At 35.5% G+C, this 14,779-nt stretch overlaps 1 protein-coding gene and 1 long non-coding RNA gene across 6 annotated transcripts in view; one reads left to right on the forward strand and one right to left on the reverse strand.

Moving 5' to 3' along the window:
* LOC102680051 (probable RNA methyltransferase CG11342) overlaps positions 1 to 14,779 on the forward strand; it is a 36,485-nt gene that overhangs the window by 17,757 nt on the left and 3,949 nt on the right. Inside the window, exons 1-2 of one of the 5 annotated variants that reach the window (XM_006616119.2) lie at positions 2,302 to 2,726; positions 7,769 to 7,778. The exons of 3 other annotated variants lie outside the window; for them this stretch is intronic. The gene's annotated coding sequence lies outside the window, so the exon portion shown is untranslated. Of the gene's footprint in view, positions 1 to 2,299; positions 2,727 to 7,768; positions 7,779 to 14,779 lie in introns of those variants that run through there. One more of the 5 variants, XM_031510648.1, reaches the window with a different exon arrangement.
* The window catches only part of LOC116185676, a 3,239-nt gene continuing 2,878 nt past the window's right edge, over positions 14,419 to 14,779 (reverse strand). Inside the window, exon 2 of the long non-coding RNA XR_004150545.1 lies at positions 14,419 to 14,581. This is a non-coding gene — a long non-coding RNA (uncharacterized LOC116185676). The remainder of the gene's footprint in view (positions 14,582 to 14,779) is intronic.

A 14,779-nucleotide genomic window follows, 5' to 3' on the forward strand; every position in this document is an offset into this window, starting at 1 on the left:
TTGGCAAACCGATTAATAATGATATTTACCGTGTAAAAATCAATTTGACCAAAGTGTTTATAAAAGGAAGAATCTACTTTATACAAAGACTTTGTAATACAAATAAAAAGCGTGGAGCGTAAAAATATCGTGCCAAGGATTTCTCAGAACGAGAATGACGATACAAACAGAGTTTCTTCGGATATTTTACATACTTCCCAACAGATGGGTTGTTCAAATTTGTGAGCGAGACTGAAAATAATGTGCCACGTGCGCCAGCCTATATACTGTACACGTACATAGTCTCCCCTGTGTGTTGGCACACGTTTCCATGGGGTTGCGGTTAAATCGAAGCGAAACAAGTCGGAATCCCCCGCCTTTCTCCTTCGTTCGTCAGCATCCTCTTCCTCGTCCGGTTTCCTCCACACAGCTGCCCGCCTGTTCAACGGAAAATAGAGGCCATAATCCCGGCCAGGATATCCTCGTATCCTTTCGAAAATTCGTTTTACGAGAAACGTTCCTGTTTGTATTGCGATGCGTCTTTTTGTTATTCATCGCGGGTACACGAGATGCCACGAGATTTGTCGAAGAAGGATGTACAAAAGGATGACTTATGATATTTTACTTTGAGTAAAAAATTCCTAAGTTGTTTGTTTCGTATAAAAAAAAAAGAAAAAATGCCTCGCACGAAAGTTGTAGAAGACTATTTTTTCTTTTTTATTATAAATATCGTATTTTTACTAGGAAACGATAGTTTCGATTCGTCATCTCTCGGATCAGGCGGATATTGATAAAGCTAGGACTCGTGGTTGCGTGGAGGATACGGGAAAAGATATCGATATATTTTTCCCGTTGCTTTTAATTGCTCGCTTTAATCATAAATGAATAGATATTAAGAGGAATGTCGTAGCTACTTTGTTCGTCGTGTAATGTACATACTCGTTAAAGATAAGCTGAATAAGATCATGGCCGGTTGTTCGTACAATGTGAACGTATCGAACACGTGCGATTAGCGCGACGAAGGTGAAATCTGGTATTAATTTCATATCAGCGTACGTACTTACGTACATACGAAGTTCGAGAAGTTTGTTACGAACATTATTACTTATTTCGAATCGATTTTTTTTCCATTTACATTTTCCATACACGTCATAATAGTAATCTTTCCTTAAAAAAAGATGTCAAGATAAAGGATTATCAATAATTTCTAATTACGTGAGGAAGAAAATCCCCCTTTTCCAATTATTCTCGGAAAGAAAAAAATCGGATTCGCGGATCTGTTGACAAAACGTTCATCCTTTCATCATTCGTATAACGGAACCGGATTATGATTTCACGTTGGAACGTTTCTTACGTAAATTCCAATTGTTTCAGTGACAGTGTAACGATCGGTATGCACACGTCTCGTGACGTATACTCTCTCGATCGAACGTCGACCATTGCACTCGAAACAAGCGTTAAACTATTGGAACGGTATGCGTTTCACTGATTCATAGTCGCAGACAATAAACATTTTATCGTTGCCACGCTTGGTATAGTTTTATCGGTAATGGGTATCGGTTGTTGCATCATTTCGACGTTTCGAGAAAAAAAAAGAAACGTAGTATTCGAGGAAAATGTGGAAATTCGACGAGGGAGAAAGGTCGATCAATTGGTGGCTATCGCGTGGTTGGCTGAGAAGGAATGACTCTTTGATCGATCGATCGATCTCTAATCATCGTTGAGGTTATATCTATTACGTATCCGGATACACGTGGTGAATAGTCGACTCTCAGTCGAGTCCTTGGTCATCGTTTATTCCTCGATTTCAGTTTTTATTCCATGCAATGAATGAATTGGCTATTGTCGTTGACTCAGGGAAAATTTTCGTTATTCGATGGGTAAATGGACTTTGATTTATGTTTAAGCTTAATGATTAAAATAAAGGGAAAAAATAAGGAAATATGTTTTCCAAAGTTTAACTTCAAAGGTAATCTTAAGTTTAACTTCATTCACAAAAATCTCACGGTTTCAGATCGTGACCTTGCTTTGTGTGAGATAAAGAAAATCCACATTCGATAACAGTTAATCGTTGTTAATAAGAACTGACCACTCTCGAAATTTCGAATAATTAATCACATCGCAGTATCTAAAAAAAAAAGAAAAATACTTATTACAATTAATTTATTTTCGATTAATACGATTATAGGTAACCAATTAAAAAATTCCTATTTTTCGGAAAACAAACATTATACATTCGATGATATTTCCAAGATGGCGAATAATACCGTTGTCAACAAGCATAACCATCCCAATGGCACGTTTCAAAGTCAGCAGGCCGATATTGCCGGTAGTCTGCCTCGCCAGTACTGACAATGAATGTTCGATTCGTTGATTTTCGAGGACACTTCTCTCTCGCTCTTTCAAGAGCGAAACGACAGTAGTCATGAGAGAATGCCGACCTCGGATCGAGGTTCGCATTGCCGTGTGTTTCGCAGCACAATACCCCCACCACAACGATCCGTGTCTGTTCTCGGTTCAGGAACACCAGTCGATGCAACGTTTAAATATATAATCACACACGCGAAATAAGCAACACTTTTTACACCTACGTGCGTACACGACAAATGATGTAACGGAGGGGCAAAATCTGATCACCTACGTGCTTTCCTTTGCGCAATTGTTGGGCAACGTTACGATATCGGCTAGGGGAAATAAGAGCCATCTGGATTTTATCCGGTACGAAGTTAAGTTGTTGATTCGATTAAGTGAGTATTATCTCGTTACGATTCACGAATGAGAATCCTTATTCGCGAAATAAGTTACCAGCCCATTTTCTATCATTGTCGCTAGTTTTATTTTTATCCATATCGAGTACACGTAAATATAAATAGGATCTATGTATAAGAATCTATATTCGAAGGTGATATATTTTTATTATCGGTACACTGAACTCGAAGAAGAATTCGATATTATAAATTTTCAATGAGATACAAAATGGGATGATGGCTAAAATGGGACACGCGGAACAAATAAACTTCCTATTAAATTGTACAACCGACTAATTTTCAATGATATTATAATTATCAATTATTAATTCATTAACGCTGGAATATATATACATATATGTATACATATATCTTTAGTTTAGCTTAGTAATTAGAATTATTAAATATGCTCGAAAAACAGTGTGTACGACGCAATGAAAAATAATATTTACTTATTCTTTTCACAGAAAAGAAAAACACACGAAATCTGGAGGAATGCATCGTTATAAATAAGATCGATTATTAACAAGTAATAAGTAATTTTTATCTATTTTATCATAATTCTCTCGTTATTAAATTGTAATTATAATTATTGATAATATCGATGAGCATTAACGTTGCCTTAAAGCTAATAACACCAACACCTTCTGTGGCTCTAGCGTCGCGGGATCAGAAAATTCCTGACCAACCGGTAACCCGATCGTCGCGAAGCTTGAAGGTCAGCCACGATCGCGTTCAACGATTAGCACACGAGAAATTTCACGAGCGTGGAAAGAATCGCGACTTCGACTCGGCCGAAAATACACCGGGCCAAAAGTCCTATAAAATGTTGTCGAGCCACTGAAATGTCTATTATAGCATCACGTGGTCCCTATTTCTCTGCTATGTTATGTCGTTGTTTTGGTCCGCGCTCGATTTTGCGTCATCTTCCTGTGTGGCTGCAACATTACCCAAATATACAGAGTGATCATGAAACGATAGAGATAATTTTAAAGACTCAAAATTAAAGTGATAATTATTATTATTTTGATTTCTATCAAATAAATTTTTGTAGAGTCAGTTTAAAAAGTAATTAAATAGAATATTTTCATGCTTCCCAGATAAAAATCAACGTATAATTTAACAACTCGCATAGTGTATCCGGTATTTCACGATCTTTTAAATCATATCGTTATCGAAGCAATTAAATAACTATTAATTTTATAAAAAATTTTTCAAAATCTAGAATTTTTTCACGAAGATTCATTTTTAACAGTAACCCTATATACATCTAACGCAACTGCACGCGCAACCAAGCGAGATAACTCGTACGTAATTGCCTCGAGTGTATTGGCTTCGTAACATCTTTTAACGAGCGCGCACGTGTGCGAAAAAGCGTCAACGGTCAACCAATTACGATTCAAAAGGAAAAAAGAAATTCGTTAAGTCAATAAGTATTCACTAATAAGTTATTATCGTCGAATCATTTCTCGAAATTATACAAAAACAATTGTAGTGAATCATAGATTAACTGGCATTCGTTTGAAACAAACTATGAATCATCAACTTCTCGCTTTCTGTACATTTTCTAATTTTGGTAACGGAGCAAACAATTAGCGCTCAACGTTCGAGCAAACAAACGATTAACCATCGAAGAAGTTAGATCAGCCTATGACTTCAAACGATGATCATAGGCAATGCAAAAAACGATGTTATTCCAATGATTTTCGAACGTAATATCTTTTCCTTCTATTTCTTCGCTTCGACTCGTCATTCTCCAATTTCAGATACCGATCGCAATTTTCAAACTGAAAAACGTGATCCAAGCAAAGGAGTTCGCCACGTATGCGTTTCTTCGGTAATATTCGCGCACGTACCGGAAGCGGCTTGCTGCAATCATCTCTCGGTTAGTATCGTATCGTACACTCATTCATTCCCGCCGGTGAACTCGGCCGGTCTGGCAGGTTTTACCTGGCAGAAGCGAAGGCCAGAAAGAGAGAGGCCTATGTCGAGGAGAAAGAGGATTGGTAAATCGTGCGTCATTGAAGATGCCGCTCGATATCCTCCGATTGTCCTCGAATATAAGCCGCTTCAACCCGCGTAAATTCTATTTAGGGATCGTATCTTGAGAAATGTTAAAATTGCACGCGAGTAAATTTCGTTTTTTTTCTTTTTTTTTTTTTTTTTCTAACGGAATGTTCGCGCGACACTTTTTTCGCGAGTTTGAAAATTGGGAAAATTACCAGTTATCGTCGAATTGGTTTTTTTTTTTTTTTACTTCGATGAGATTCTGCAACGTACGAGACAGATTTTTACAATTTCTTTGGTAAAGAGTGAAATAACGTTGAATGACATGTTATTACGCGGTAGAAAATGTAATTTTGGTATTGGTCCCTGGGCCAGGTTTACCTTGAACGTTATTAATTTCGAGACACGAAAAAATATTGGCCGTGTTCATTGAGGAACGAGACGAGACGAGACGAGATGCGAGTTTGACGCGAGTTTCGCATGAACTCGTTGTTGCGACACTCTGATGCAACCGGGACGAATAGAACAAAAATATGAATAACTCTTATCACAATATGTTTCATTGACTATTGCGAAACGGCATTTATGCTAACGTGCATTGCGCTCACGAGAATTCTATGGTATTATCTAACGTTATCTCGATACTTTGTTTCTTTTCTTTTTTTCGTTTTTTTTTTCATTCCTTTTATTATCGCGTGACTTTCGTTGTAATCAAAATATTACAATCCTTGCAATAGTTTTTTTAAATTGGTGAAAAGAGTTTTTCAAATAAGGAAAACGAATGAAATGGTAGTGAGATAACTAATTATGGAATTACAGATTTTTAAGATGTGTTAGATATTTGTTATCGTTAGAATTAGACGATAATTTATTTCGTTTATTTGCATCGTCGTTAGTATTTATAATATTTTCAATACGATGAATTTATATTGCTACAAAATTTTTTCTTAATATCGCGAGACAGTAACACTTAAGAATATCAAGAGAGATATTTACGCTCTTCAGTTTTTTTCCCTTAACACAAAGTTATTCACGCTTCAGAAAGCATCTATCTTGAAATTCAGTTTAAAAAAAAAGTATCGTTTTATTATTAAATATTTAATTATAAATAAATATTATGCTTAAATATATTTTATCTGTTAAAAACTTGACTTTTGCTTAATTAATTTTAATTAATACTTGTGATCAACAATCAATACGTATTTATAATTACCGATTAATTGAATCGATCGATTAAATCAAACGTTTTTTTTTTTTTTTGGCGATTCACTTTATTTAATCGCAAGCATTGATCAAACGATCAAATTAAAAATTTTAATCGATCGATATTCATCTATCATATAAAAGATTTATATATTTCATTCGATAGATTATATGCGATTAATAAAATTTCCACATGTACTTCTTTTACGCATGCTTGTACATTTTAAAATATTTAAATGTAATAACAAATTTATTTATTTATTTTTGAACAGGATACATTAGCTCGACTATAAAAAAATTAAATCCTATTTACGCAGAAAATTTCTTTAAATTAATGGCTGTCGATATATCAAACAAAAAGATCAATAATCCATTTCTTCCAAAGGATGATTCTTTTTTCGCGAAATCATTTCGAAAAAGCGTATGCGCGTAAAAGTGAATCAGGTCGCGGTTAGAATAGAATATTTCCAAATAACATAATAGAGGAGAAGGAACGATATGCGAGAGAAACGATGGATTTTATGGATCTCGTTATCAGGGCCGTTTCTCAATCGGTCGCCTCGCGGCGTGGCACGTGAGCAAATCGAGCCAATCCCCGGCCTCCCTCGTTCACCGACCAACTTGCTCTCTTTCGTAACCGGAGACAGCCAAGGATCGGCAGAACCACCATTCCGCGCGATAAAAGCATCATCCAGCCTTTTTTTTCCAAAGGGGATGACCTTCGTCGTCTCGAGAGGCCCCAGACACTTTGGATTCGGCCGGGCAGGACCGCGTCACCGCCGCTCTTTGCAATATCGATTTCGAGGTCGGCCCGATCTTACGTTTCTAATACGAGTTAACGAACTATTGCCATGTCGCAAGCGAATAGCCAATAGGCTCGTTATCGTTACTAAAAATCTCGTTAAAAGTTAAATTCTTTCTAATGTATCCATATACGTGAAATATTTTTTATTTTATTCCTTTTTTTTTTTCTCTCTGCTTTCTTGCTCGATATAAAATTGTTCGATTTAGCGAAAGTAAAGATACGAGTCAGAAAGGGAAGAGCAGCTGTCATCGTTTGGAACGATGATCGTTGTAAGTAAAATGAAATAAATGAGTAGAAAGTCGACTTATCGGTTGAGCATTATTTCGGTCGATCGTGGTAGACGCGAGTCACGAGAAACTCTTTCGTTGTGAAGCTTATTACTAATTCGCTAACGAGCAAAGGAATGATATCATTCGTTGTTTTGAAAGGTCGAGCTTAAACGAACGAATATTCGCGCACCGATCAACCTGATACCGTGAATGGGTAGCTTGTTGATTTTTAAACGATCGAACAACGCGTTGCGAAATGGGAATTTTGGTAAGATAATAACGAATACTTATCTTTGGAATAAAGTAAAATTTATAGAATTGGTGGAAATATTTCGATCAATTTTATACCACATTTATGAATTCTTTTTTTAAATAATTAAATACTAAAAAAAAAAAAAAAAAAAAGTTCGATTATTTCGATATGATATTCGATCTAATGATTGCAAAAAGATCAATACGGTCGAACTTGACATCGCGCGAGGTTTTCCTCGTGGCTTGAAGCATTCGATAAATTGCATTCGCGACGTATCCTTGCCGGAATGACCCAGTTACACGCTTAAATCCCTTGAAATCGTACGTACGAGAATTTATCGACTCACGGCTGAAGGCCGTTCGAGAGAATCTTTTCTGTCCAACCATCGAATACTAGTCGGTTGCGTCTCTCTTGCCACTATACTATTGTTTCTGCATTTAACTCTATCTTACTGAGCATAAATAAGGAATTGTTTATTTTTCTCTCGATCGATATCAAAAATTAGAAATTTTCAAATTTTTTTTCCTTCGATTTTTGATAAATAAATATCCATCTCAGTTTTAACCGATTTCATTGTAAATTTAACTCTATGACTCCGCTAAGTTTTTCCCAGCAATTATAAGTATTCTTTCCCCTGGAGAGAAGAACTTAATGTGTCTTCATCCGCGATCCAGTTTTACTCGTTCTTCCTGTGGACCGTGGGATTTTTAACGGCGAATTAGAGACGAACCGGATGCAACGTATGTTTCGTTACCGCCTCGTACATCCGCAAATTGCAATTGTGTGCCGACACAACGCGTGCGCGCCAAAGTTATTGACACTCTGACATCATCTTTCATCATCGTTTCGCGATTTTCTTCAAGTCTTATCTTTTTTTCTATCTTTCTTTCTCTGTCTATCGTGCAACGAATAATTAACCGCGATGCGTAATAAATCGTAATCATTCTTGCTCGATCACTGTTACGTCGTTTTGAAAAAATTATTTCCCCCCTTTGGATCGCGTGATCGATCCAATTTCTCGCACGATTTTCCTTTTAAAATTATACATGGTCGAGGATAAAGAGAAACGTGAAAGGAGTTCGATGATAATTTCGCCTTGAAATGTTCCGATGTAGCAATATTTCAACTTAACAGTTTAGTTAATGAAATTTAAATTCTAAAAAATCTTTTTATAGCGGCAGCTCGAGAAACACGTTTTTCGAGTTGTGCTACTTTATAGTATTATATACTCGAAGATTTTTTAAAATATTCTTGCGAACATAGAAAAATCGAATTTTACTTTCTTTCGAGATTCCACATAGTGAAGAGATTTGTACGTTTCATGTTCTTGTTTATTTATTTCTAAATAAAGAAATTATCTACTCACTACACATTTATGCGTTTAATGATTTTGCGTTTAACTTCTGCAAAATTAATTTTCTTAATTTTTTTTTTATCTGTGCAAAAGAACGATTTGTAGAAGAATTTAATTTTATTTGAAATTACGACATCGTTTGATTCGTTACGATATATTAATAAAATACAATGATTTATTCTCTCAACGAAAAATCGTTAATTTTTAATTTTAGAAATGAATCTTTGACTATTCTAAAATTTACACAAGCTCGTTCAAATGCTAAATTTATACTTTCATGAGTTTCACATTGTTTTTCAAGTTTACTTAAATACGAATGCAAATATAACAAATAATATGCAATTAAAGAGATCTTTAATTGCATTTTATCATTTCTAAAAATAGTACTGCAAAAATCAGAAATAAAATGGAGAAATAAAATAGTTAATAAATTATTCTTCGAGTATTGCATACGAAGTAATTTGCATAAACACTATGTAATAATAATAATCGTACAGCAACACTTCTAGAATATTTCTTTTACAAATAAGCTTTGAAACATGTAATAAATTTATGATCGATACATGGAAAACAGGAGGATAAATATACATACATATTTAAATTCATGCGTTTTTCCACCACATAAATAATTACGTTGTGCTTATAAGTATGTTAATTACATAATTAAAAAGATTTCTTCACTCGTACCATCATTTGTCCCTGTCACACAAAATGCACTTTGATTGGTACGAAATTATATAAACTTGTGTTGTTCATTTTTATCATCCGATAAATTTTCAGAAATTAACGTGTAATTTAATAGTAAGTTAAAGTTTATTTTACGAGTTTATTAAAAGCGTTAAAAACAGCGATTTAATATAGATATTCGTCGAAATAAACGTTTTTATTAGGATTTTCCTACAATTATTTTTTAGACAATGGACACGATTCCTGTACAAAATTACGCAAAGTATTGTGAGAATTATGAACGAAAATATACGTGTGATAAATTCAAATGAATTTATTAATTCAATTGTAAAATTATTTTTTACATTATTACTACTTCAAGAAATATATATCGTAAAATATATCGAAAGAAATTTATTTCAGGATGGTGAATGAAATACTTTCAATTTTTATTAGAACATGTCCCCTTTTCGCACAATACACGATCATCGAGAGAACAGAATGTGTAATAACGTTACGTACGTATCTCTAACAACGTCTCAACGAATGCAACTATGTTTCTTAAACGAGAAACGCTCTCCTAAGCTCTATTAGAATCGCTGACACGGAAACGGAAACGTTCTAGAAACCGCGGCATTAAAGTGCATCCTCATTACCGCAATTCGTAACGCATATACACAAAACGGGCAATAAATCTTTCATAACACGGACGTCTGGAATGGAAATTATTATTAGAAACAAAATAAAATGGTTTCGAAAATTGTGAAAAAGTGTGAAATATTATTTTTGCAAAAAATTCAATCAAACGAATTATAAATTTATAAAATTATCCTAAAAATATTCTAGAATTCATTAATAATACATCTACGTACAGATCTAAATTTATCATTAGAGGGACACGTGTGAAAACAAAACTCGTTCTCGAAAGAATTTATTAATTCTTTGTTCATATAGATAAGCGCATTGCGAGAAATATGTTGTTTTTTTGTCGATGATTCTGATTTTCCATGAATCTCAATGTCGACATTTTAATATAATTCTTAATGTTATTGCTGTTAGTGTTAGTATTCGGGAAATTTAAATATCGTCGATTTTTAAATACTATCAATAATAAAACTAAGATTATTAAAATTAATACTGACGTTACAAGAATCATCGAGAAGAAACTTAATAAATATTGAAATATAGAAAAAATTCGTTATTTCTTTTTACTCACCGATTATATTAACAAATGTTTCGTATATTTAGACACAATTTTTGACACACGATTCTCGAAATGAGTATACTTGTATCATATATTGTGAATATTATTGCACGACAATGAACGTACTAATTATAATAATAATATCGAGAAAGGAGTTCAGAATTCATAATTCACATTGGAAGACTAAACAATTGAACGCAAAACTCGACAGTGGTTCGAAAGATTGTAAACCCAAATAATCGATTATCGACGTTACATATTGGTATTAAGGTATACGATATAACCTATTTACGTTACAATACATTTATTGTACACGTTAAATAAATATTTTTACTTTTCTCTAATTCTGTCTAAATCCGTAATATACGAATTAAACTATTTAAATTGAATTATTCATTTTATAATTCAATTTTACGTAAGTATCCAATAATTTTAACTGGGATATTACATCTTTACGCGTATACTAGACAAAAGAATATGAAAGCTCGATTCGCATGTGGCGAACAATAAACTTGAAAATACCAGCGTTATCGATTTCGCGCGAAATTGCGTCAGATTACGATGCAGTTCGAGTGAGTGCAGGAAATGATAAGCGGTGAGGTCGTAATCGTACGAGAACATTCTCATGTTTCCTATAACCATTCATAATTGGCCGTGTCGAGAAAAGACGCACACACACCACGGGATTGTATTATTACATTAGCGATTGACAATGAACATAAAAATGAGGGAAGCGGTTGAACAGATCCCATACAATCGTTTCCATTGCTCGGCTAAATTAAAATTCTTCGTCTCTTGTTCCGGATATGACGGCTTACGAGTTTCCGTCCTCGCTGTAGTACCATATATATCGTACCATTCTAACGAATAACGTTATCCTATATCTCTCTATCTATTATTGACAACGTTAATGCTCAGACGGTTTTGATAGAAACATTTCCTCGTTTAAATATAATTTAAAGATGATTTCCAAGTAAATTCTACGATAATATTATTTATATGTTATTTTATTTTATTTACAAAAATTATTATCCAAAGAATCTGAAAAAAAAAATAATAACTCGAAAAACACGAGAAACGCGCTACTTTCGTTTCACCGCGCATTTCACCCTTTATTTAAGCGTACACGACACAAAAGATCGATACCTGGATAGGATCGTGCTTAATCCGTGCGACAAATTCAGGAACAGCAAAGTTTTGAAAAGAAACTTTGAGGGAAACTCGGGCGACGAATGAAGCCGCGTTTGCGGAGAATCCTCGGCAAGTGGGTTCGAACACGCGTCCCTCATCCCCTTTCGTTTTTCCCCTTCCGTTCGAGGTAAGAAGCGTGGTGCACACGCATGCACTCTCCCATCCCGTTCCCCCTCCTCTTCCTCAATTTTCGAGCGGCTTGAAAACGCCGCTCCCTTTTGAACGCTTCTCGATCGCGGACATCGTTTTGTCCGATACGAAAATCCGGGGAAAAGCGGATTTCCCCGGACGCGGGCAAGCTTTTCAATACGCCGGATGGATCGCTTTACATTCGACTTCCGGGGGAGAGTACCTGAGAACCGACCGGGATATTTTTCGGGGGCGAGGAAGAGTGGAAAGGGATGAAAGGGAGAAACGAACGGTACCCAGCTGCCCCTCCTTCCCATTCTCTTGGCGCCAGGGAAAAATATTTATATTCTTTCACCGGGGCCCGGGCATTGTGCCACGCGGAATTCTAATTCGCAGCACTATTTCTGATATACAGTGCCGTTCAAAAGTGCTGATATACAGCACCGTTCGAAAGTATTTTAATTAAAGTATATTAATTGCTCGTCGTAGAAAGTAATTCTAATCTAGGATTTCTTTAGAATATTATAATCATTGAATCAGTTCGAAATATAGTATAGAAATATATTGAAAGTAAAATAACGATTTGAATCGATATTAATCTCTCGAGGAATAAGCGAAACTTTGTCGAGAAATTACGGAGATATATAATTTCTATCATTTTATTAGCAAGCTTCCAATTATACTGACACATTTGTTTACGATAGTTTTGTCATTGGGTGCAATGACGCGATTACAGAAGAGGGCCGAGCCAAAAGGGTGTCGCAACGCTGGAATGTCTTCAGGCGTTTTCAATATTAAAGATGACTAGGTAACAAACGATGACTAACAGCGCTGTATCATCGAATGGAACTATAAGCTACAAGTATATATGCGCGCGAGTTCGTTGTCCTTCGCGGTTAAAAATTTCTTTGTTACTTTAACATTCCGGAAGTGAGCCATCCCGAAAAAATTTATCAATCACCAGTTCACCAAAGTTCCAAGAATTTCTCGATAAAATTTTCGAGAAAACGTTTCAACAAATGTTTCGAACTAATATATACACGTGATTAATGATACAATGATTCGTACGTATATCGATACGTAAGAAATACGGTACTTACGTTCGAGTACGTTACAGCCATTCACAATTATTTATTTCTCGAAAATGAAATTGAAGCGAGGAAGTGGTATTATATTTACGGTTTCAAGTGGCATAAATCTCGCGCCAACTTTCGACAGCGATGAAATTTCAAAATATCTCCCCATCGCCGCCATAAATCGTTCCATTGTATAAGATGATGCTGCGTAACGAGGTACGGGCAAATATGGCAGTGTACACGCAATCCGAACAATTTGCCGATAAAATCGCGATCCGGAAGAATAGTCGCTTCGAGCGATCGTTCCTCCTTGCATGTCTAATATCGCCTACGAAACGATCTTTGCCATCTTCGAGACCCACACCGAGAATCGACGAAAAAAAAAAAAAAAAAAAAAAAAAAATCATTGCTGAATCAGCAATGCAAACGAGAATTCGCGCCTACTTTCACGTTGTTCGAGGAAAGAAAAGGCCTTCTCTGATCCCTGACGCGGTGTATATTTTTCCATCTTTCTTTCGTACACGTTTGTTTGTTTGATCCAAATAAAAACTGAAAAAACTGGATTTCCTCAAAAGGATGTTCCATAAGATTCATAAGTGGTTGAGAACCATCGTTTTAACGAGTAATTTTACGACCTCGCTTAACATTTTCAACATTTAAGGCCTTTTTTCCTTATTTCCTTTTATTTATCTAATTTTCTGCAATCGTAAAACGCCACGCGTTTACATCGCCTGTTCAAGATAATCTTCTCAAATCTTTTACTCATTTTCATCTTAATTATTTTCGCTTCACTTTCGATCCGTTCAACGATGTCTTTTTGGGGATATTTTTTCCCGCGCGTCAAGATCAATTTCTCGGGTTTTAATTTCCGTTAGAACCCGATGGTCGTGAGAAGCACGAAGCGAATTGGATATCGGTAAATATTGAGCATGAGTTGGAGCATGTCACGAGCACGTTTGACTTCTGTTCGAATTGCCAAATCGCTTCGAAGCCCGGTATGGTGTGTTGCCAAATCCCCTTGGATCGTGTGTGTTAACGTACGCGTGTACTGAAGTACGGGTTACTTAGAGCCGGGGAGAAGTAATTTACCGGTATAAATTACGTACTTTGCAGCTTTCGTAAGGATAACAGGTTTTTGCGCGATGCTTAGCGGCGCGGCTATCGAATAATTCAAAGGCCAATTGGTTAAAATCTAGTTGAAATTGCGCGAAAACACCTTCCGCCTTTTTTTCAGTAATTGAATTACTTAATTTCAGGTAATACGATCTCGCACGAGTCGACTCGAAATCGTTAGTTCGAGTAACTAGACTTCGATTGGACGCGTGTAATTATAGAAAATAGCTATTCGAAATCTAACGAAGCGGTGATTATATATATATATATACACATGTATATACGAGTATATCGATTGTAACTTTGATTATATTTTTTTTTTTTTATTTAATTAATACAAGAATATTATGCAATGATCGAAGATAAAGTTCGAAAGAAATTCGTTCGATAAAGATATTTGATATTAATATCGAGAAAGGAGGTTTTTAAGTGAAATAACTCGGGCATGGGATGCTCGAAATAATTTTCCAACTCGTTAGAGATGCACGTTAAGCGATGAATCGAGAAAAGAATGCGAGTGGCGATATGAGTTACGGCACCTTGTCCCTTGTAAGGTATCCTTCGATCATCTGGAGCCACGTGTCCCTGTAAATGGAAACACGCCGGCTAAGAATAAACGGGAAGAGCGATGGAACTGAATGGTGATCGAAGACTGCGAATTTTTAGAAACCACGTATATTTTTATCCCTCTTTATATCCCTTGCGCCACGTGTGCGAGAAGATAATAATATTTCCATGGATTGTTATTGATCTTCTTTTTTTTTTTTTTTTGTTTTTTTTCTT

This window comes from Apis dorsata, unplaced genomic scaffold (genome assembly GCF_000469605.1).
Source record: "Apis dorsata unplaced genomic scaffold, Apis dorsata 1.3 scaffold_249, whole genome shotgun sequence".
Classification (NCBI taxonomy): domain Eukaryota; kingdom Metazoa; phylum Arthropoda; class Insecta; order Hymenoptera; family Apidae; genus Apis; species Apis dorsata.